At 35.9% G+C, this 24,014-nt stretch overlaps 1 protein-coding gene across 3 annotated transcripts in view; it reads left to right on the top strand.

The window, feature by feature from the left end:
• Positions 1 to 5,501: 5,501 nt before the first annotated feature.
• Positions 5,502 to 24,014, top strand: part of CSNK2A2IP (casein kinase 2 subunit alpha' interacting protein) — a 130,694-nt gene continuing 112,181 nt past the window's right edge. For 2 of the 3 annotated variants that reach the window (XM_084989158.1, XM_084989157.1), the window contains exon 1: positions 5,502 to 5,756. The gene's annotated coding sequence lies outside the window, so the exon portion shown is untranslated. Of the gene's footprint in view, positions 5,757 to 20,878; positions 21,093 to 24,014 lie in introns of those variants that run through there. The other variant, XM_084989159.1, reaches the window with a different exon arrangement.

Below are 24,014 nucleotides of genomic sequence, written 5' to 3'. Positions count from 1 at the left end.
AAACAATATATAATTTATGAAATTATATAAATAGACTTTAGAGTTAGTGAAAAATAGAAATCTGGAATTGACCTTCTTAAGCAGGGAATCCAGGAAGTTCTCTCTGCTGTTTCAGCTGAGGCAGAACCTGGATGTGGGAGACTGTGCCTGGTGAAGGGAAAGACCTATATAAATATCCTGAGGATTTAACTTTAAAAAATTTACTCACTTGCAATAAAAAGGTAATCACTTTCAATTGCTTCATTAATTATACAAGAAACTAAATTTTAAATAATATTACTCAGGATATAGGCAGTTACTTTCCTCTAAAAACCTCAAAGTTAATCATGTGTGGAAGTTAATTTCCCAAGTTTCCTTTTAAAGCTAGTGTGGAATTCTCTGTATGTTTACATATGACCTTCATTAAGGGAAAGAATTTCTTCATTTAGATTCTGGCTTTATTTGATGCTAATATGTTAAGTCAGGTTGTTTCTGAATACTTCATGTCAAAGGAGGATAATTCTTTTTCTTTCTTCACTTTGTGTTCTTGAATCTCTAAACCGCACTTTGGCTCAGACAGGGAGGCATTTGTACTTTTATCCAATTTGATTTTTTCTAAATTCAGCAGACCTCAGAGCTATTGTATGTTCTTTAGTTTCATGAAAACACTGGTTCAACATTACTATGAAAATCTATTTTGTGAGAAAAGATTAATTGCGTTTTCTCATCTTTTATCCTTTTTGTTACATGGTTATTTTTTAACAAGAGGCTAACCCAGGTATAATAAGTTCTTCAAGTGATAAAGATTAGAGCTAATATTTTGACTATTTTGAAGTGTTGACTGAAATATCCTCCTTGCCATCACTTCCTTCCTTTTCAGCCTGACCTCATTCCCCCACATTTAAACCTCTTTGATTTTCTTTTCTTGGGCTTTAAGACCTTTCATTCCAGTGCAGGCATCCAAAATTAGCCATTGCATGTTATCATTGGAGGATTGGGGAAAAAAAAAAAAGGTAGCAAATCCTTGGCTTTTAAACTCAAAAGCTTTACTTCCTATTCAGGAAGGAAGTGTTTAGGAAGAATATTTGTTATTCAGTTCCAAATTCCCCCTACTCCTGCTGAGAGCTCCTCTGAACTGTAAAGAAGAGTAGAAAAGGAAAGGAAGCAAGATAGTTAAATCTGCTTACAGCTGGGCCTGCTTCTATTCCCTAGCCATGGTTGTTTCAAAACAGGGGGAGGAAGGATTTTCTGTGTGGCTCATGGGGTAAGGGTCAGGTGTTGTCACTGCTGTGGCTCAGGCTGTAGATGTGGCATGGGTTTGATCTCTGGCCTGGAAACTTCCATATGCTTCATAAATAAATAAATAAATAAATAGTTAATTAAATAAAACAGGGGAAAGGAATACTGATAAAACCCCCAAGATAAGTTTGAAGATCAAAGATAGAGGGGGCTAGTTCTGGGATGACAGTAGGCTCTACTCCTCTTGAATATATTTCCCATATTGAGAAGTGTGTGCATTTTTATGGCTTTTAGTGGTATCTAAGACAATAAAGTCTTTATAAAGATTTAGGGCTTGGGTGGCCCCAGAGCAGTGTGGGAAAAGAGATTTTTCCAATTGCCTTTGAAGAGGGTGCAAATTGGCTGAAAGAAAGATCTAAACATCAAAAGTGATTTCTCAGTTTTGGTTGTTGGTTGCTACTACAGACCATGGGATAATGACAGATTCTCAGAGAACAGCAATGGGGATGGATCCAGGAACAGAGGCCAGGAGAGGCAGAGGCCATCTCAGCAGATCACAGTGTAGTACAAGGGGTAGCCACAGGCCAGATATGCCCTCCTGGCCTCCCCCTCCTCCACAGAAGGCCCCTAAAAATTGAGGAAAAAGAAGAGGAAGGGAAATTTTGAATGAACTACACTTAAACCTGAAATGACCAAGGATAACAGGAAATGACCAAGATTCTGTTTTTTGCCATTAGACAGGATTGGGTTTAACATTTATTTATTCAACATACATTTATTGAACAATTACTGTGTACCAGCCACTATTCTAAGTATTTGAGATATCCTGAGAACATAAATCCATGCCTCAAGGAGCTTCATTCTTACAGGATGACACAGATAAAAATGATTGGAAGAGTAGAATGGGTAAGATAGTTTCAGTATTAAATAGAATGATCAAAGTAGGCCTCATTTTAAAGGTAAGATTTGAGCAGACGTTTGATAGAGGTGAAGAGATTAGCTAGCCTGATATTATGGGGAAAAGCATTCCAGGGAAAGGCAACAACTAGAGGGAAAGGCAACAACTAGAGCAGAAGTTCCGGAAAAAGCAAAAGTGTAGGGGAGTAGTAGGAGAAGAGGTTAGAGAGATAATAGAGGGCAGATTATTGGGGCTTACAGCTCATTTTACAGAATTTGGCTTTACTTTGAGTAAAACTGGACTCCATTAGTGTTGAGGTGAGGAGTATAATGATCTGATTTGGCTTTTTAAAGCCTCATTCTGCCTCTTGTGGTAAAAAAGGACCATAGTGGCAAGGGTAGTTACAACGAGAGCGGTAAGAAGGTTACTGCAAGGGAATGCAATGGCTATTGTGAAGGTGAGTACAAGTGATTCAATTCTGAACATATTTTAAAGGTGGAACAAAGAGGATTTCCTACTATATTGGATGGAGGATATGAAAGAAAGGGAATGGTCAAGAAAACTACAAAGTTTTCTGTCCTGAGTTACTGGAAGAATGCAGTTGAGATGAGTAAAGCTGCCTGATAAACAATTTTGGGATTAGAGGAGAGATCAAGAGATTGATATTGGATATATTAAATTTGAGGTACCCATCTCACAACCAGTTGGAATGTTAAGCATGAAGTTAGATACATTAGTCTGGATGATCTTGACTGGAAATATTAATTAAGGATTTTTTTAGGCATATAGATGATATTTAAAATCATGAGGTGGAATTGAGAGCTGGTTCTCCATTATTTGAATAATCTCCTAATGTACCTTCATCTTAAAAATAACAACAGTAAAGTCTAAACAAAATACCTAAAAGAACTACTCAAAAGCACTGAAAACTTACTGAAACAGCAGATTATGGAGGAAAATTGAAACCTTTAAGAAATCATTGGAATTGAGTGAGATCCCTATTTTCTACAAACTTTAGTTTGGGACAGTCACAGAGAATACAAAGTAATGGTGAAACAGAGAAAGAGGGGGAGAGCCCCACTCTGTTCTAAACTGTATCAAAGCTCTGACTGACACTTGAACCATACATGATTGAGAAAGAGATCAGAAGGATAAAAAAAGTGAACTGACATTTAAGCTACCTCTGGTAAGATAGTTTGTAGTTTGAGTCCAATTAAATTAATTAAACAAATATTCCACTCTTTGGAGGAATAAAATAGAATATAGAGTTGTGACAGCGTATCATTTACAATGCTCTAACTATAATCTGAAGTTGCTTAATACATGAAGAATTAGAAAAAATATAACCATTCTAAAGGGAAATAATAATTAGTAGAGGCAAACTCTGAGATAAGGCAGATGTTGAAATTAGAAGACAAGGATTTTAAAGTTGCTACATTGACCATACCTAATAAGGTAAAGATTGTTATAATAAATGGAAATATACTTCTCATCAGAAAAACAGAAAACACAAAAAAGAATTCAGTGAAAATTCTGGAACTAAGAAACATGGTATCTGGGAGTTCCTGTTGTGGCTCAGGGGTTAATGAACCTGACTAGCATCCATGAGGATGCGGGTTCAATCCCTGGCCTTGTTCAGTGGTCAAGGATCTGGCGTTGCCATGAGCTGTGGTGTAGGTCACAGACACGGCTTGGGTCCCACATTGCTGTGGCTGTGGGCTAGGCCAGTGGCTACAGCTCCAATTGGACCCCTTGCCTGGGAACCTCCATATGCTGAGGGCATGGGCCTAAAAAGACAAAAAACAAAACAAAACAAAAAAACCCACATGGTATCTGTATTAAAGAAGTCTCTGGATGGGCTTAACAGCAGAATGGAGATGACAAGCGTCTTTCTTCAATGAACCTGAAGAAAGGTATGTATCTTTTTGTTATCCAATCTGAAAAAGGAAAAAATAAAGATTAGGAAATTTGAACAGAGATTTAGAACCTGTGGGCAATACCAAAAAGTTATAACACAATTGTAACTGGAGTCCAAAAGAGAAGAAAGAGAAGGCACCAGAAAAAAGTTTTTGAAGAAAAAAATGACGATAATTTCTCCAATTTGATGAAGGATACAATACTACACATTCAAGAAGCTAAGCAAACCCAGATCAAAGTAAATATAAGTCAAACAATGTCTGGTCACATCATTGTCAAACTTCTAAAAAACAAAGTTAAAGAGAGTATCTTGAAAGTAGCAAGAGAAAAATGAATTCTAACCTACAGGGGATGATGATGCATAAAGTCACAAGCTTCTAATCAGAAATCATAGACACCACAAGATGATGGAATAATGTTTTCAAGATACTAATGTAAAGTCTGGGAACTACATAAGATCACTAAGGAAGTAGATAGAGAAGAGTATCCAAGAAATTACATGAAGTGTTAAGAGAGAGAGAACAAAAACCGAAAGAGAGGTACCCTGGAAAATGTATCAAGAAGGAGGGAATGATTATCTGTGTCAAATCCTTCTATCATGTCAGGAAACTGACCATTGGGCTGAACGACTAGGACATCGGTAATAGTCTTGACAGGAACAGGTTTGGTAGAAAGGAGGCTTAAGATTTAATTAGAGTGGGTTTAAGAGAGAATGAGAGGAAAGGAATTGGAAATTAAAGGCAACTCTTTCATGTAGTTTTGGTATATAGAGAGTAAAGAAATTGCATAGTAGTTAATGTGAAAAGTGGGGTCAAGAGAAAGTTTTTTTCATTGTGCAAGGATGATAATTAGCATAATCTAGTAAAAAGCCACGCAAATGTATTATTTTCCAGATCTGTAGAAAAAACAACCAAAAATCCAGGCAGTTGAATTAGAATAAAAAAATCAACACACAAATATATGATTTGAATTCTCATATCGCCTTTATATTGGGCAAAACTCTCTATTCCATAAACTTTACTATTTATAATTTGGTCATTTGTGTATGTAAAATCTTTGAAAATACATCCATTAAAAATTATGTAAACTACTGTGATTTTACAGAGTGCTAACTCTGATTTTTTTCTTTGTGTTCTTAATTTGGCATTCCCCAAATTATGGACCTTATTTATTTATTTATTTATTTATTATTACTCAATGAATTTATTACATTTATAGTTGTACAATGATCATTATAATCCAGTTAGGACCACATATATTTTTTTTAAAAAATGATTTTTTAGTTATTTTAAAACTCCAGATGTTTTTCCTGATAATATTGATGTTATATAAGGTAGTATATCCTGGCCAGACTACAAAAATCATAAAAACTAGATGACTTATAATACTAATAATCCGGGAAGTTTTTAGTTATTCAGACTTTTATTTCTATGGGAAAACTTAATTCTATTTTCCAACCCAAGGTTCTGGAACACATCTCCCATTATGAAGTGGGCTTGTAGTGGGAGGGAAACACAGCTCCATATTCACACCCTCCACCCTCATCTTCCAGCAGTGAGGGTAGGACATCAACGTTTTCGTGACACCAAGGACTCAAGCAATGGGGTAATGGAGATCCTGGACATATATTACCTCACCAGTGAAAATTAAATGAAGACCCAGGAGTCATTTACAACTATAGTGATGAGAAGGAAGTTTCAGCAACTAGAGCAAGAACTATAAGGTAAGTTCTTGGCCAATGGCTGCTTCTCTCTATATATATATATATGTGTATATATATATATATATATATATTTTTTTTTTTTTTGGTCTTTTTAGGGCCGCACCCATGGCATATGGATATTCCCAGGCTTGGGGTCCAATCAGAGCTTCAGCTGCTGGCAGCAGCCACAGCCACAGCAATGCCAGATCCAAGCTACATCTGAGACCTCCACCACAGCTCAGGGCATTGCCACGTCCTTAATCCACTGAGTGGAGCCAGGGATCCAGCCAACATCCTCATGGATACAGTCAGGTTCCTTACCACTAAGCCATGATGGGAACTTCTGTGGCTCCTTCTATCTTTAAGGGCATGTAAAAGTCTTTTTGTGCTGTAGAAGATTGTGTGTGTGGGGGGGGGGCGGGGAGGAGGCCCTGTTATTGCTGTTTATATTGAAGCTTTGTTGATCTGCAAGCTCAACATCTAAAAAATGTCAATGAATATATTTTACTTCAGATTTTTGATTTCATGATCAAGAGATAAATGTCCATTAAGTAAACTAAAAGATTTATCCCCACACACATTTTAATGCATGTATAAGAAAACCCCATTTGCTATGTATCCTGCACCTACAAGATTGCACAATAATAATGATGTATGTGTTTAATGATGATGCTCAGGGCAGGAAAAAATGCTGAAGGAAACTCTGAATCATCCATCGTTAAATTATTTTCAGCATAAATTTGGTATTCTTTATACAACTTTGAACATTGATTAAACATATAATTTTGGGGTAAAAGGAATGTTAACCAGAACAGCTCCCAATTTTGGGGGTGAGAACTTAACGGTTATTTCCTTAAGTGGAGAGACACTTTATTTACATCTACTGAAGTAAATTAAAAAAAAAAAAACTTCTTGATCTTCTGAGTCATCATTTTCACTGTCTCCATTCTGCCTACCTTGAAATGTAAAGCTGATATTTTTAGATACATACTCAACTTTAAGAATTGGAGGTGCATTCGCCTATTTGCGAAGACATTGAATGATTTAAAACTCACTGGATGGAATATTTTTTTAAAATATCAAATGCAATAGGGAAGCACTTGAGTTCAAAAGGTTTAGAATTGTAATTACGATCCACTGAGAGTAAGAATTACAGCTAAGTAATTTTCTTTCTTGTCTCAAAAGAAATGGGTATACAGATGTATACTCTGAATACTTAAGAGTCTTAATTGCTTGCCATGAGGTAGTATTTAGGAGCATGATTAAATGGGTTGAGACATCTATAGAAAGGAAACCTCTAAGTAAGAGGGAATGTACTTATTAACATTGCTTCTGAGAAGGATTTTAAGATTTATAGCATCCACCATTTTTTTTTAAGTTGCATGTATTTTAATATATGTGGTCTTGGAACTAATTGAATTGTTCACAAATAATATATTTTATGCTGATTCATTGGCATTGTTTCTCAATTAATAGTTGCTATTTCAAATCTTTTTTAAAAACTTCATAGACATTCTCAAATACTGAGATCTCTTCTCCATAATCTTGTTCTTCTAAGATATCACTGGTTATGTGATCAGGAGTTATTTGTTCACTCATGACCTGTGGGGCTTTCTTAACCTTTTATAAACTTAAGTGTCAATCACCAAGCTGGATATAATTACATTTTGGTGATTTCTTTGAGCTTTGAAGCCTAACAGATAGCCTCAAGTATTTAAATAACTGCTTGAACTTTCTTAATTGATACAAACTGTCTGTAATAATTCTACTTTGTCAAGTATGCCACCTGAACAGCTTTACCTTAGGTTTATATACTTAATTGATAGTGTTCAATGGTACATGATATTCACATGAGCCTTTGTCTTATTGAACTGTGTATGGGATAATCATTCTGAGTTTATTCGAAATCTATATACTAACTTCACAAACTAATATATTGGAATCAAGGTTTGTAAATTTAATATTTTATATCAAATTTTGATAGTCTTTTAAAAACATACCAAAACTTATACAGCCAATGATTTTTCCTGTTCTTTCACATTGCAAATTTATATGGACATATGTTTACTTTTCAATTAAAGTACCTGTGTTAATTTATGAAAACTGTACCAAATGATTTAATACTTAATTACAACAAATAATTAAAATAAATATATAATTATTTGAAAGCTTTTACTGAAGGATTTTATTGATTTTCTACATTAAAAATAATCGATATATATTTGGGGGAATAATTGGATCCATAGCTAATTTTTCTTTAAAAAATTACATCATAAAAAATGTACAATAGATATTGATCTGGATCATGATGTAATATAATATGTTGTAAAAGAAGTTGTGAAGTAGTATGAATTATAAATAAAAAAGCAATCATTGAAATTTCTCATTAAGAATTAACCTTGACATCCTAGATTTGCATTAGCCAGATATATTTGAGTCTGAATCCTTGTTCTGCAACATGCCTGCCTTGTTATATTAAAGCCAATTATGAAACTTCTATGGACAGCTGTTTCCTCATCTGTAAGAAGGGGCAATAATTATAAAACCTAGAAAAATTATGTTAAATACTCAACACCTCTTCACATTTCACGGACATTCAATAAATGCTACCTCATTATTATTATTAGTTCTACAGTATTATGTTTTAGTTTTACCAAAAATTAAATGACTATAATGAGAAATTATGACCCAGATATGGCTTTAGATGACCGGTAATTATTTTTTTTAAAGTATCCAAAATATTAAGATATGACCCCACTAACATTACCCATAAGACTATTTCAGAGACTGTAAAGGCAATTCGTGTTTCTGAAAAGTAACTCCTTAAGTGACATTTATTTGAATACAAATAAGCGAAAACAATGATGGATGATGATCTATAATTACTCATGTATTAACTCTTGAATTCATTGTATGTTCTCTTTCTTAATAGAGGATTCTATAAAGTCATATCATTAGTCAGGTATTAGTAAATCTAAACTACTAGACTTGAGATTATCCTCAGATTACTTGCCTATATACTAGTATGATTATATTATTTTGGTATTATTTTTGTTTGATAGTTTCTATTTGAAAAGAGGTTTGTGGTACATTTGCGTCTCTCTCTTTTTTTTTTTTTTTTTTGAGTATCAACAACTAATATGCCACAGTAAATAATCTTTGAAATAAATCTTTGCTACAATGTTGTATTGGTATATGATTTGTGGGTTTTGCATGACCATTAAAACCTGCTTTAGTATTGAGGGGCATGATTATACTCAGAAATTTTTTATTAAAAAGAAGGCATTTATATATGGCTTGCTCCATTGTTGGGGGGGAAAAAAAAGAACCATGGTTAAAAAGGACCAAAACTATAAAAATGACCCTTCTGTGTCCATCTGTTATTGGATACAGGGTTGATAATTTTTCATGTTGATCATTTTGGTGTGTATCGTACAAGTTCCAAAAACTCCTGGATATAACATAATCACTTCTGAAGAATTTTCTTTTTTATGGGTAGCTACTAGCCACATGGGGATATGGGAGCTTGAAATTTGGCTTGTATGGATGAACAATGAAATTTTAAGTTCTATTTATTATTGATTTATTTATATTTATATTTATATAGCCATATATGGCTAGGGGATGTCTTAGACCACACAGTTCCAGATTTATAAGTGATTTTCATATTTGGTTACATTTATGCCTTGGCTTGCTGCAGACAATGCCCAGGGTACAAATATCTTGGGATGGCGTATCCTTAAACCAATCTCCTCATCTCATAGACAAGCCCATGCAGAAGATCACAATGCAAGGTAATTCTGCAATTAGAATGAGACTCAGATCTCCAGATATTGAGTCCCGGCCTCAGCATCCCTAACAGAGCTTTATTCATGATTTCCTTTTGACAATAATAATCTTAGTAGATGGTGATAATGATATTCAACAACCATAATGACTAAACTCTGTGTCCCTTTCTGTGGTGTGCTGATAAGAAAGGAGAAAAAGGAGGCAGAATAAACAGAACATTTTTGTGACTACTCTTTGCTTCTTATCTCTCCAGTGAGTCTGTGGACAGAAATGTCCATATTTTAAATAAACATTATCATTGGATTTGGTTACAAATCATTCATTGTTTGTTATGTGAAATATTAATTTGAGTAATACAATCTCATTTGACAGAGAGTAACATTGATATATAAATCCAATCAGGCAACTTTTGAGAATTATTTTCTGATAACAAAGTATAGATTATTTTAATAATAGTAAACAGCTTACAGTGGAGTACTCAGGGTCACTGTTTTGAGATCAAAGGGCCATTGCACATAAATTACCAAACAAATGCTAAAAGCCATCTGAAAACAGAGACATTAATCTGGTATCTCTCTCAGTTATATAGTAGCTGTATGATATTTTGTTCTTTTGTTAGAATAGCAAACAGCTAGTATATAAGAAGCAAGTAAGTGCAATGTGCCCTTCAAAGTTACCATAATGATATAGAACACAAAAGAAATTGCAACATAGCTGCTTTCATTTCCCCAGTCTAGTATTCAAAAGATCTCTCAGGTCAACCAATCTTTTCTATTATTAAGATTTATTTTTAGGAGGACACATGATAAGAAATTCTGATCCTTGTTATTTCAGTAATAATAATTGCAGTAATGTTTTTGCAAGATTAACTTTTTAAGATTTCATGACTTCTAATTCCTAGTGCTAGAGATTTTGTGGTAGAACTTTAATAGATACTAATATTTCTGCTAGAAATTATAATCAGGCTCAAGTTGTATTTAAAACATATTCTTACAGTCAATAGTACTAAGATGCTAACTACCTATAGGAGGTAATCATGTTAAAAATTGTTTCTAATATTCTGATGATTCTTATGAAATAATTCCTGCCACCAATAAAATTTCATTTGTGGAAAGGGCAAATGCTCTGAGCTTTAAATATTGATATATTTTTAACTTTCCATGAATACATATGCTTTTTATTTCCTTAAGACACTGTTTTAAAATCTTCTATTTAAATTATTCTTCTCTGATCTTGAGCAATAATTACAGGTTCATATTGAGTGGTTCATCAAGTCTTGGGCAGAAAAGCAACAGAAATAATAGCAAGAGAAATTCTGAATTTAGAAAAATGGAGCACAAAGTTGAGTTCAACATTAATCACACCAATTTTGGGTCTGTATGGTCTATATTGTATATCCAAATGGATTTGATATACTTATTTCTTTCTTAATATGCAACTTCCTTTTCATCTTTTGGGTAATCTATGAATATAAAATTGATACTCATTTAAACTTGCTACCTCCTCTTCCATTGGAAAGATCAACTACAGGAAATAAGAGCAAGCATATGCACTTCTAATAATAAATTAATAATGAAGAGAGCTATCATTACTACATTGTAAATTATACAGTAGGCCTTAGGTGATTTATTTAGTACCTTAAACACCTAGGAAATTTCGCTAGTTGGCAGCAATTGGAAGTGCATATTAATTGCATGCTCCTTCTCACATCTGAAACAAAAGGAGAATGTCTGGAATAGACCAATTCTGGTTTCCTTTTAAATATCATATTTTAATTTATTTTATGTTTCTTTAATTTTTTCAGCAATGCTTAAAGATTTGGAATATGTTGATTAAAGCATTTCCTCTGATTAATTATATTTTGGCTTTCAACCGGTTTATTTTATTTTAAAATGAAGTGCACACACATTGTCTGGATTATAGGAGCATCTGCTCTTCCCAGTCTCTGCAAATATTTATATAAATCTTTCTGCCACCCTGTTCCCTCCAAGTTCTCGCCGCTTAGCTAATCCTGATTGCATCTCCTCATTAAGCCATCTTCAGGATATAGAAACATAAATAAAACAGAGCAACAGCCTTACATTTCAGGGATATTTGTGTGCACGACTTGCTGTTTTACTCATGTTATTAAATTCTTAAGATTCATTCTGAAATCATAGGTTTCTTTACTTCTGCTTTCTTTATTTATACATCTGATTACTGTTTTGGATAATATAGCTTGGCCCTTATCAAGAAGAGATAGTGTTTTTTAAGCAAGAGCTGTGAAATTATTAGGCCTGAAAATTTGGAATTTAGTAGGGAGTTTAAAAGTAACACATAAATATTGAATATTTTCTGTATTTGTTTTCTTTCAACTATCCTTAGGATATGTCCCCTCACTTTTTATTTATCTGTGAGCTAAGGGAATATATATAAAGATAGTATCCCTCTCCAAGCGGGTGGAATGCTAGTAATTTCTATAAAAATTGTCCTTCACCTGGGTTTCCTTAACTAATTAAGGCTTTCATATGGGACTGTACTTTAATCTGGGATCTTAGCTGGATTTCATGCTTTGATACAGAGTGAGAGCCATCTATTTGACTTCATTTTACAAATTGTCCTTTGACCATGTAGTTTCTGTAGACAGAATGATTTTTTTTTTGATAGTAAATTTCTAGGACTAAGAATTTCTGTTCTTGCAGCTTTATGTAATTATGTTCAAAGGGGTTTGAATTAAAATGGAACAGATGTGTCCATCTTTAATTATGGTGTAACAAATTGTGTTACTCTAAGTCTTTATTAAGTGAAACGCTCATCTTTATGTAATAATGGGTCAGACAGTTTCAAAATGATATCGGTGAACACAGTGTATTGCCTATTCCAATTAGACTTCAAAAGGACTGTTAAAACTCATAGGCTATGCAAGTAGAGCCAGAAGGAACTATGGAAAATATATATACGTGTTTGTTTTTTTGTATCCCAAGTTAAGGGAAAACAATTGTTAGGGATATATGATGAATCTGAATGTTATCTAAATAAGACAAAAAAAGTAATGTTTGTCTTAACAGATCTGTCTAATGGGTAGTGGAAATATACAACTCTATGTATTGGAAAATATTATTTTAGGGTTCCTTTGAACGGCCAGGAAAGCCCCAACACTTGCAGGTCAGTACAACAAAATCCTTTTTTAGGAATAGCTAGTGGCTAGAGAACCAAAAATTAGCCAGAAGAATATGAATTGGCACAAATCCTGTGATGTGAGTCCCATCCCACGTGTCCATTTCCGTCATTAGTACCAACATCCTTTTACGCTTTTTTTTTTTTTGGTCTTTTTGACATTTCTTGGGCCGCTCCCGCTGCATATGGAGGTTCCCAGGCTAGGGGATGAATCGTAGCTGTAGCCACCAGTCTACACCAGAGCCACAGCAACGCGGGATCCGAGCCGCGTCTGCAACCTACACCACAGCTCATGGCAACGTCAGATCCTTAACCCACTGAGCGAGGCCAGGGATCGAACCTGCAACCTCATGGTTCCTAGTTGGATTCGTTAACCACTGAGCCACGACGGGAACTCCCATCCTTTTATGCTTTGAAACATCTTCAAGTCTTTATATTTTTTGCCTTCCCCAAACCTGATCTGTTATCCTTGATTATTTTTACTCCTGAACTTTTTTTTTCTTGACATACTCCCTGCTCCATTATCATCATCACCCTAATCCAGCCTTCATTAGCCCATAGCCAGGTTATGCAAGAATTTTCTAATGAGTTTTCTTAATTTTACTATGACATATTATTTTTTAAAATATTGTGGTAGATGCACGCAAAGCTCAAAGATCCTGGGGCTTCAGTTTCAGACCACCACAATAAAGTGGATGCTGCATTAAAGGAAGCAAAATCCTTTGGTTTCTCAGTGCATATGAAAGTTTCATTTACATTATACTGCAGGCCACTAAGTGTTCAATAGCACTATGTCTTATAAAAACAGTGTATATACTTTAATTAAAGAATATTGCTTGAAGTTCCCTTGTGGCTCAGCAGTAATGAGCCCAACTGGTATCCATGAGAATGCAAGTTTGATATCTTGCCTCTCTCAGTGTGTTAAGAATTTGTCATTGCCTTGAGCTATGGTGCAATTTGAAGATGCAGCTCGGACCCTGTGTTGCTGTGGCTCTGGTGCAGGCTGCCAGCTGCAGCTCCAATTCGACCCCTAGCTTGTGAACTTCCATATGCCTATGCTATAGGTATGGCCCTTAAAATAAATAAATAAATAAAAAATTGCTAAAAAATGCTGACCATCATCTGAGCCTTCAGTGAGTCATAATCTTTTTTGGACTAGTAATATCAAAGAACATTGATCGTCATACCAAATACAATATAATGAAAATGTTTGAAATATTGTGACAATTACCAAAATATGACACAGAGACATGACATAAGCAAAGGCTATTGGAAAAATGGAGCCAATAGACTGGCTTAACACAGGGTTGCTGCAAACCTTTAATTTGTAAAAAATTCCATATCTCTCTGAAGCACAATAAAGCAAAGCACAAGAAAACAATGTATGCTTGTAAAAAGTACCTATTATATGAAACCAAGCTTTTCAGTCTGATCTTCAGGATCAACCAGTCTATAAGCATCTTCTTCTCACTACTCCTCAATAAAGGTAGTGATAATGATCATCATTCATAAAATGCCTTCTCTTTCAGTAATAAAATCAGCTTCCTCCAGGCAGGATTGTTCATTGCATCCCAACATACATGCCTATATCATCATCTCCGTGGTCTTTCTCAACCTAGGATGCCCTGGTAGCTTTCCCATTAAATACGTCCCTTTTCTTGAAAGACCAGATTCTCTATGATGCTTTTTTTTTTTCTTTTTTGCATTCTTCCCTGTCCCTGAGATAACAATTCAGTTTTGATTCATACCTAATTGTTTTCTGAACTGGTTTTGAATCCTCATCAAGATCTTCCTCTCCTTGGGAAGTAGGGTTTTATTCAATGTCTGAACCAAAAGTATAAATTGGTTGATCCTTCTTTGAGGATTGATTGCTGAGACTGTCTTCATGTGTATTGGGATGGCCATGGGTGGGGTGGGGGTCAGAAACATGAGATGTGTAAAAGAGAAAATTTAGGAAATAAATATTTTATTTTGCTGCAATGTCTGAAAAATTGTTGGTCTTAAGGGAACAAATACACTATATTCAAAGATGAGAGGAAAAAAAAGTAAACTTCGCAGAGATGCTGTAAACACCAGATGTTGAAAGAGAATCCTACCAGACTAGCCTTCTCCAGCTTTCATCTCTAGAAGATGAATACAATAATGAACCAAAATAAACATTAAGAAACCATGGAGGACATTAAGTGACAAGGCAGAGCTATAGATTTCAAAACAGAAGACACACCTAGGAGTCTAGTCGGAGCTATAGCTGCCAGCCCACGCCACAGCCATAGCCACAGCAATGCCAGATTTGAGCTGCGTCTGTGACCTACACCACAGCTCACAGTAACGCCAGATCCTTGACCCACTGAGCGAGGGCAGGGATCAAACCCGCAACCTCATGATTCCTAGTTGGATGCGTTTCTGCAGCACCATGATGGGAACTCCAGGGAACTATTATCAGTGTGTCCCTTCACTTTCCAGGGCTGTTGCTCCGATCTGCTGGTCTCTGTCTTTTGGTTTTCTCTCTCTTCACCCAACAGACAAGCACAACTACAATGTTAGGATCCAAGGAAGGGAATAAAGCTTGATTTTCATGTTTCATCAAGGCAGCAGGATAGCTGATGTAGCTTGATACTTTCTCCTGCTAACCCTTGACACAGAACTCTGAATTCTCATCTAAGGGACTAAGAATACTTTTAACGCTGATGAATTAGAAATAAGATAGGAATTGTAATTAATTACTTATAATTACTTAAATAATAATTAGTTTAATAATATAATTAATTACTTATAATTAATACTTATCTAACAATAAATAGTAAATTACTTAATAAATGCAAATAAAAATATAAATAGTATGATTAATGATTTATTGCTTATCTAATATTAAAAAAGTGAGAAACATTGATCAGTGGGTTCACAATGTTCACTAAGTACATTTTTATGACTTTGAACATATACAACAACATAGGATTTTTCTTATTCTTTAATAGCAAATTTAAAGTAACATAAATATCATTTACGTTAAAAGTATTGGAATAGAATTTAAAAGTAATATACCAGAGAGGTCTGCCAAAAAATGAATATCTTATCAGATAAACATATATGTTATTGTAGATCAAATAATGAGGTGGAAAGTAGACATGGCTTCACAGAAGATGTTGATTTCTATATTTTATTTTTCTAATATAAAAATTATCATGCTTATTATAGGAAATTTGGAAAGAGAAAAAACTATGGAACAAAAAATTACCCTCAATCTCATTATACCCTCTAGTGATAACTGCAGACAACATGTTAGTCAATACCTTACCAAAGGGTAGTTTTGAATCGATAAGTTTTCCTGTACCAAAATATAACATTATTTGCTATATAATAAAATAGTTTTCACTTAACAATATATGGTCATTTCCTACATCAAATAATATAATATGCTAAATCTTTTATGCCCAGTATAAGGCAACACTAAATGTAGGATAGCTCCCATTTACCTAATTAGTAAGCCAATTTGTTTAGCTTACAAAACTTATTTAAAGTCACATATTTTAGCAAATACAAAATTTCTTTTAACATAGTAATTAAAAAAAACCTCTTACTTCATAAGGTGTTAATTCTTCATCATTGGAGACATCCTTTTGAGTCACTACATTTTTTTTTAGAGTCTATCATCTATACTTGTGTATCGGTTTATGATGCTGTTACTGGAAATCTTACCCCAAGATATAAATATTCATTTACATAACATTAAGATTTTTAGTATTATTGTTAATCTCCACAATATAACCATTTATCATAGTGCTTTTAAAAGAAATCTTGTTTACCACAATAACGTCACTTGGAATTGTGTATTCAGACTCCTGGAATAACTATTAAATATGTGTTAATTTCCTCTAATTCCATTTTTTTTTTACAGTTTCTGTCATATTATCTATATATTTAGCATTTATTTATCTTCTAAGTACACACACATAAAACTGACAGTGATGAAGTTCACTTTGGGCTAATGTTCTTTTTTTTTCCCCCCACTGCTCGCAATACTATTCAAGACAAAGGAATTGAAGAAGCACCCTTTGAAAAGATTAATTTTAAATTAATTCATTCTTTTTGAGAGATCATTCTGTGAGAAGGAAATTTGCCTTTTATTTGAGCCTGTCACTTATAGGAAAAGGGAGAGTAGGGTCATGTAAAATGTGTATTTGAGTTTTTTAACACAATAAAATATTTATACTCTTCAATTAGACAATAAGAACATTTTAAATTTATTTTTTATTGTTATTTCCCCAAACACACTCCCCCCCCACACTGTTCAGCATGGGGACCCAGTTACACATACATGTATACATAATTTTTCTCCCATTGTCGTGCTGTGTTGTGAGTATCTAGACAATAACAAGTTTTTTTAAAAAAGAATAGTGAAACAAAGTGATTTTATAAATTATCTGACCTAATTCTTCTATTTCGAAAATGAAGAAATCCTGGAAATAAGTTCAGTGACTCTTTAAGTTCCCATTTACAGGGAGACTTCCGATTAGGCAAGTTTCCTGCATATAGGTTATTGCTCTTTATTCAACACCATACTGGGATGTGAACTTTGGAATAAAACAAATTCATCCTCACCTTTTATAGACACATGCAAAGAATCAGTTTCATAAATTCTGCCAGCTTAGTAAACTCTTCATCTCTGTTTGCTCTCTGTATTTTATAACTCTGTTAAAAGCTTCTAACTTCTAGCTATGTTCGTCCTTTCTTCTGCTGAGTTCTCTGATTATCGTAATAATTATTACCCTGAATTCTTTCTTGGGTAGATTACCTATCTCCATTTAGTTCTTCTTCTGGGATTTTGTCTTTTTGTTTGTTTACGTCTATGTATTAGGTAGGTTGGTTATGTTTCCTGGTCTTGGAGAAGTGGCCTTTTGCAGGAGATGCCCTATGCATCCCAGAAATGCACTCTCTGGTCAGGAGAGCTATATGCTCCAGGGGTGCTCCCTATGTGGGCCACTCATCTCCTCCTGTTGGTAGTCTGACAGGCTTGGCCGGCCCCTTGTCCTGTTGGTTGCCAGGCCCTGCCTTGTGAAGAGGCTACTGGCAGGTGCATGGTGGGTCTGGATAATGAGGTGGCTGGCTGCAGAACCCTGGGTGTTGTGGGGGATGTTCCAGGGCTAGTGCTGGCCCACTGCTAGGCAAAGTCAGGGTCCAGAAGATCCCAGGGCTGGTGCCCACACACTGGTGGGTGAAGTCAGTTCCTGGGACAAGTATTGGCCCTCTGGCTGGCAGAGGCACGTCTTTGGTGGTCTGGCTGCAGGGCCCAGGGCACTCAGAGCTGGCATGTGACCATTGGTGGGTGGGGCCGGTTCCTGATACATTGGCTGGGGTTGTGGGGTCCAGGGTGTCTTGAGGTGTGCATTGGCCTCCTGGTGGGCTAGGGCTAGTGCCCAGCTGGTTTCAGGGCTAGTGCTGTCCTGCTGGTGGATGGGCTGGGCCCACAGACTGCGTGGTTATCTTGGGATTGGTGTCTGCCAAGTGGTGGGTGAGATTTGTCTTGAGGCTAGAGCAAGCTCTATGATGGTTAAGCCTGGGGATTCTGGGGCTGGTGTGTGCCCACTATTGGGTGGTACTGGGTTCTGGGGTCTCTGGCTATAGGGCCCTGGGGGTCCTGGGTCTAGTGCCTGTACACTGATGTGTGGGTCCTGGTCCTGGGCCCTCTGGTGGACAGGGGTGGCTATGGGCTCAGGGTGTTGGGGGGTACTGGATTGTGTCTGTCTGCTGGTGGATGGGGCTGTGGCTTGAAGTTTCCCAGCACTGGTGACTTCAGGCTGGTGGTTGTGGGCAGGGCTGGATCATGAGGCAAATAAGCTAGAGGTAGAACAAGCACTCAGAAATGGCTACTGCCATTGTCTATATTCCCAGGTGTGAGCTGCAATTGCCTCCTGCTTCTTTAAAAGACTCTCCAAGATCAGCAGGTAGGTCTGACTCAGGCTCCCTTCAAATTACTGTTTCTTCCCTGGGTCCTGGTGCATATGAGATTTTGCGTGCACCCTTTAAGAGTGGAGTCTCTATGTCCCACAGCCCTCTGGCTCTCCCCAAAGTAAGCCCCCATTGACCTTCTAAGCTAAATATTTTTTTAATTTATAGGATTTCATCATGTTATGAATTATAAATCTTTAATACATTAAAGAAATATGTCTTTTCCATGTTATGAATTACAAATCTTTTTTTCTCTTTCCTCCCTCCGTCTTCCTTCTTTCTTTCTGTCTGTCCATCTGTCTTTTTAGGCTCAGGGTCGAATTAGCTATGGCCAACAGCCTATGCCACAGCCACAGCAAAGCTGGATCCGAGCCACATCTGTGACCCACATCAAAATTCATGGCAACGCCAGATCCTTAACCCACTGATTGAGGCCAGGGATCCAACCCGAGTCCTCAAGGATACCAGTCAGGTTCGTTTCCCCTGTGCCACAACGGGAACTCCCCTAAGCTAAATGTTTTAGAGGCTAATCTTCCCAGGCTGGGAGCCCAGTGAGGGGCTCAGACCTCTGGCTCCTTGGGGAGAACCTCTGCAATGGTTATTATCTCCCATTGAGGGTCAAACACCTGAGGATATGGGTCTTGACTATACTTGACTCGACCTCTCTTATCCTACTCCTGGTTCCTTCTTTATATCCTTAGTTTCAGAAGATCTATCCTGGTAGGCTCTGGTTTTTTCCACCCCAAGAGGTGTTCTTTTAAATATCTGTAATTTTGGTGTACCTGTGAGAGATGAGGTCAGGACCTTTCTTCTCCACCATCTTAACAGCTCTCCTAGCTTAGTAAACTCTATTTCAGGATAATTTCCCCTCAATTGTCTCTTAAGAAATCCTGCATTACTTGCTATATAAGACAATGAAGATAAACTTCTTTATCCTTTCTCTTAAGACACTTTTCCCTTTGTTATCTGGATAGACGTTGCTTCTTCTTTTATATTTCCCTATTCAGGGAAAATTACTTAAATGAACTAAGCTTAAACTTTTCCCCTAGGCTTTTAGTCCCACATTATCTATGGCATTAATTTATTTATTTGTTCCACAAACTTACACCTATTGAGTAATCTGCTATTTTTCAATAAAACAAATTAAATAAAAATTTGTGATAGTCACAAGGGCTATTATCAATATTCCAGTTCTTCTCTTTCTAGATATATGATATGATTAAATCACATTTCTTTACCACTTTGCCATTAGATTTGATTTTATTACTTTCTTGTCATGACTTAATTATCTATGCTTGATTCTGCTGGATCTCATTTCCATGCCATGGAAGTTTATGTCAAGAGGGAACCTCTGTCAGTTTGGGTCCCTGAGTGACCCCCACAAACAGAAGTGTTTTCCTGGCCAGTGCTGGACGAGTAAGATGAGGGTATTAAACTACTGAGAGTTTAAGGCTTGTATCAAACTTCACTTAGCCAGTGCTGATGAATAGAAAGCCCTTGCTTCTAAGGTCCTCTTAATTTATTGGAGTAGAGATGATGATAAAGTATTTCACGTATGTATGTTAGAATGACTAAGGAAAGAAATCAGATTAGGCGTTAGATAGCTCTGAGTTGAAATCTTGGCTCCTCTATCTTTTAGTTGTTTCTAAGTTATGAAACTTTCTAAATATCACTTTCTGTGTTGTTAAGAGTATGGGTAATATTTGTCCCATAGACTGGTTGTAATAATTAGGTGAGCTGCATAATAAGCACTCTATAAAAAGTGGCTACTGTTATTATTAATTTTTTTAAATCTGTATTTGGTATAGAATGGGTAATATTATCACAGCAAAGTTTCATATTGTATAAGTGATGCTGAAGAGTTGTGGTATTGGGGAGTGGAATTGTGAAAGAGGTATTTCAGGGAGAGGCATAGGAAAATATTTTAAGTGAGGAGATGCTATGCCCAGAGAACAGGTGAATGGAGAGAAGTGAAGCTGGAAAAGTAGGCAAGATCTAAAGGAAGAAAGACCTACCTGCCATGGCTTGGAGGAAGTAATTACCCTGATGGAAGTGAAAAATCCTCACTGTTTTAAGATCGAATAAACATTTTAGAAAGCTCATTAAAATAGTAGAAGGTAGAGTGGAAGAGGGATTGGAAGAAAACCTGAGAAACATAGATAAAGATGTGACTGAAATCTTACAGGAAGAAATGTGAGAGTAGAGCATACTGCCCATATTTGAAACCATGAATATGTGTGACTTCACAAAGAGGGAGCTCTTGATGTCAGGGTTTGGAATGGAAGCCCAGGTCTTGCTAACATATCAAGGGCTGCATGAGGCAAAGTGTTGTTGGTTGGGGAGAATAAGAAGCACAGGGAGGAGAAGACAGACAAGGACCAGGAAACTTGGCTATCATGGATGCCAAAATAGGGGAGAACATGAGCAGGGAATGATCAACACTGTGAAATATGGCAGAAATGCAAAGTAAGTTACTGTCTTAAGACTTTGTGTTGTGTGAGAATGAGGAAGTCAGACTGCAAAAAAATGCATGAAGGAGGTTGGTGGTAGTGTGGAAATAGAGTGAGTGAGAGTGATTTCAAGATGTTTGGTTATAAATAATGGGAAGAAAGTGGGGACATGGAGTAAGTAAAGTTTTTTTCCTTTAAAGTGGGAGAGACTTTAATATATGTATGCTTTGGAGTATATGGGCAATGTTGCTCTTACCCTGGGTTTATAACTTAAAAGGACTCCTCTGTCCTGTTGACCACAGGAATCTGCAGCCCCAAAGGGCTCAGCCTACAGAAGAGACATGTGGGCCCAAATGTCTCTGTTTGCACTTCCAGAACCTACATACTCTGAATTTTCCCTCTTGAGTTTATGGGCTACTAGGATGTTCACTCCTTAGCTTATGGAATGGCCACGGAATAGCTGTTGTGAAGCTGGAGTGGTGAGTGGATGGGAAATCCAAAGCATCTAGGAATTCTACATTCAGATCTGGCCTTCCAGGTCATCGTAAAGCAGTAGTTGTCAATGAAAAATGATAAAATATATTCTAGTGGTTTGTTGGGTGGATTGATTTATCTTTTAAAAGTTTTGGGTATAGCTGGCATACAATATTCTGCACCTATTCAAACTGTACAATTTGATGTTTTGACATATGTATAAACCCATAATACATCACCACAATCCAGACAGTGAACATATCCATTCGACATTGGCAAAATTTTCCCTGGGCCCCTGGTAAGGCTACCCTCCACTCTCTCCTGCTTGCCATGCTCCCAGGTAATCACTTACTTGCTTCCCATCACTCTGGGCTGGTTTGCATTTTATAGTTTTATATAAATGGAATTATATACCATATATTCTTATTTTCTTTTGGTCTGGCTACTTTCCTTCAGCACAATTACTTTAAAATTCATTCACATTGTTGCATTTTCAGTAGCTCATCCCTTTCAATATCTGGCTATTCCATTATATGGATGTATTGCAATTTGTTTAGCCATTAACCTGGAGATGGATATTTGTTGCCAGTTTTTGTCTGTAGGAGATAAAGATGCTATGAACACTATTGTACAATATTTTATATAGATGTATAAAATAGAATGTATGTATATTCTCTTGGGTAAATACTAGCAAGGAAAGGGCTGGATTATATAGTAGAAACTGCCAAACTCTTTTCCAAAGTGGTTTTATCATTTCACCTTCTGACCAGCAGTGTGTGAGAATTCCAGTTTCTCCACATGCTAAATAACATTTGGTCTGATCAGTCATTAATTTTATTTTTTTTTAATTTTTAAAAAAAATTTTGAATTAAAGTACAATTGATTTACACTGTTGTGCCAATTTCTGCTGTATAGCAAAGTGACCCAGGCATACATATATATACATTCTTTTTCTCATATTATCTTCAATTATGTTCTATCCCAAGAGACTGTATATAGTTCCCTGTGCTATATAGTAGAGTCTCATTGCTTATCCATTCTAAATGTAAAAATTTATATCTACTCATATTAGGTGTGTAGTTGTATCTCTATAGTTTTAATTTGCATTTTCCTAATGACTAGTGATGTGGGCAAGTTTAATTCACTTATTTATCAAAGTATATCTTCTTTGGTAAATTGTCTATTTAAATATTTTGTCCATATTTTAATTTGGTTCTATGTTTTCTTACTGAAATTTGAGAATTTATATATTGTGAATGGGAGTCTTTTATTAGGTATATGCTATACTAATATCTTCTCCCAGTCTGTGGCTTGCCTTTCTATTTTCCTAGCAGTGTCACATGGTCACATGAAGAACAGATTTTTTTTTTTAGAGCCACAGATGTGGCATATGGAAATTCCCAGGCTAGGGGTCAAATCGGAACTACAGCTACTGGCCAACAGCAGATCTGAGCTGCGTCTGCAAACTACACCACAGCTCATGGCAATGCTGGATCCCTAACCCACTGATGGAGGCAGGGATCAAACTGGCATCCTCATGGATGCTAGTAGGGTTTGTTTCTGCTGAGCCACACAGGAACTCCAAGAGCAGAAATTTTTTGTTTTTGGTGAAATCCAACTTATTTTTTTCTTTTAGAAATGAGGCTTTTGATGACATATCTAACCTAACTTAACTTGACCTAACTTAAAATCACAAATAGGTTTTTTCCTATGATTTCTTATAAAACTTTTATAGTTTTAGGTTTAACATTTAGGTTTATGATCCACTTTGAGTTTTTTTATTATAGTTCAAGAAATGGATAAAATTTTTTTATCATTGGTCAAAATAATATTTTTCCATTGAATTGCTGTTAAAACTTTGTTAAAAAATCAGTTTTTTGGGAGTTCCTGTTGTGGTTCAGCGGTAATGAAACTGACTAGTATCCATGAGGATGTGGGTTCAATCCCTGGCTTTGCTCAGTGGGTTAAGGATTTGGCATTGCTGTGAGCTGTGGCGGTGGTGTAGGCCAGCAGCTGCAGCTCTGATTCGACCCCTGGCCTGGGAACTTCCCTATGCCACAAATTTGGCCCTAAAAAAGCAACAAAACAAAACAAAACCAGTTTTTTGTATTTGTAAAACTGTATTCTGTTTCATTGATCTGCATGGTTATTTTGACACCAGTACCACACTATCTTAAGTACTACAGCTTTATACATCTTTAAATCAGGAAGTGTTAGCCCTCCAAATTTATTTTTCCTTTTCAGAGTTGTTTTGGCTATTATAGGTCAGTTATATTTTCATATACATTTTAGAATTGGCTTGTCAATTTCTACTAAAATGCCTGCTGGAATTTTTATTGTGATTGCATTGAATATATAGATCAATTTGGGGAGAAATGATATGACAAAATATTGAGTCTTCTGACTCATGAAAAAATTATATCTCTCCATTTTTTCAGGCCTTTTATCAATTTGCTCAGCATAA

Source organism: Sus scrofa, chromosome 13 (genome assembly GCF_054392235.1).
Source record: "Sus scrofa isolate SSC_HxYL_T2T_F1_AM1 chromosome 13, Sscrofa_HxYL_maternal_Yorkshire_Landrace_v2.0, whole genome shotgun sequence".
Classification (NCBI taxonomy): Eukaryota; Metazoa; Chordata; class Mammalia; order Artiodactyla; family Suidae; genus Sus; species Sus scrofa.
The sequence above is the reverse complement of the archived record's forward strand: the minus strand, read 5'-3'. Positions and strand labels throughout refer to the sequence as shown.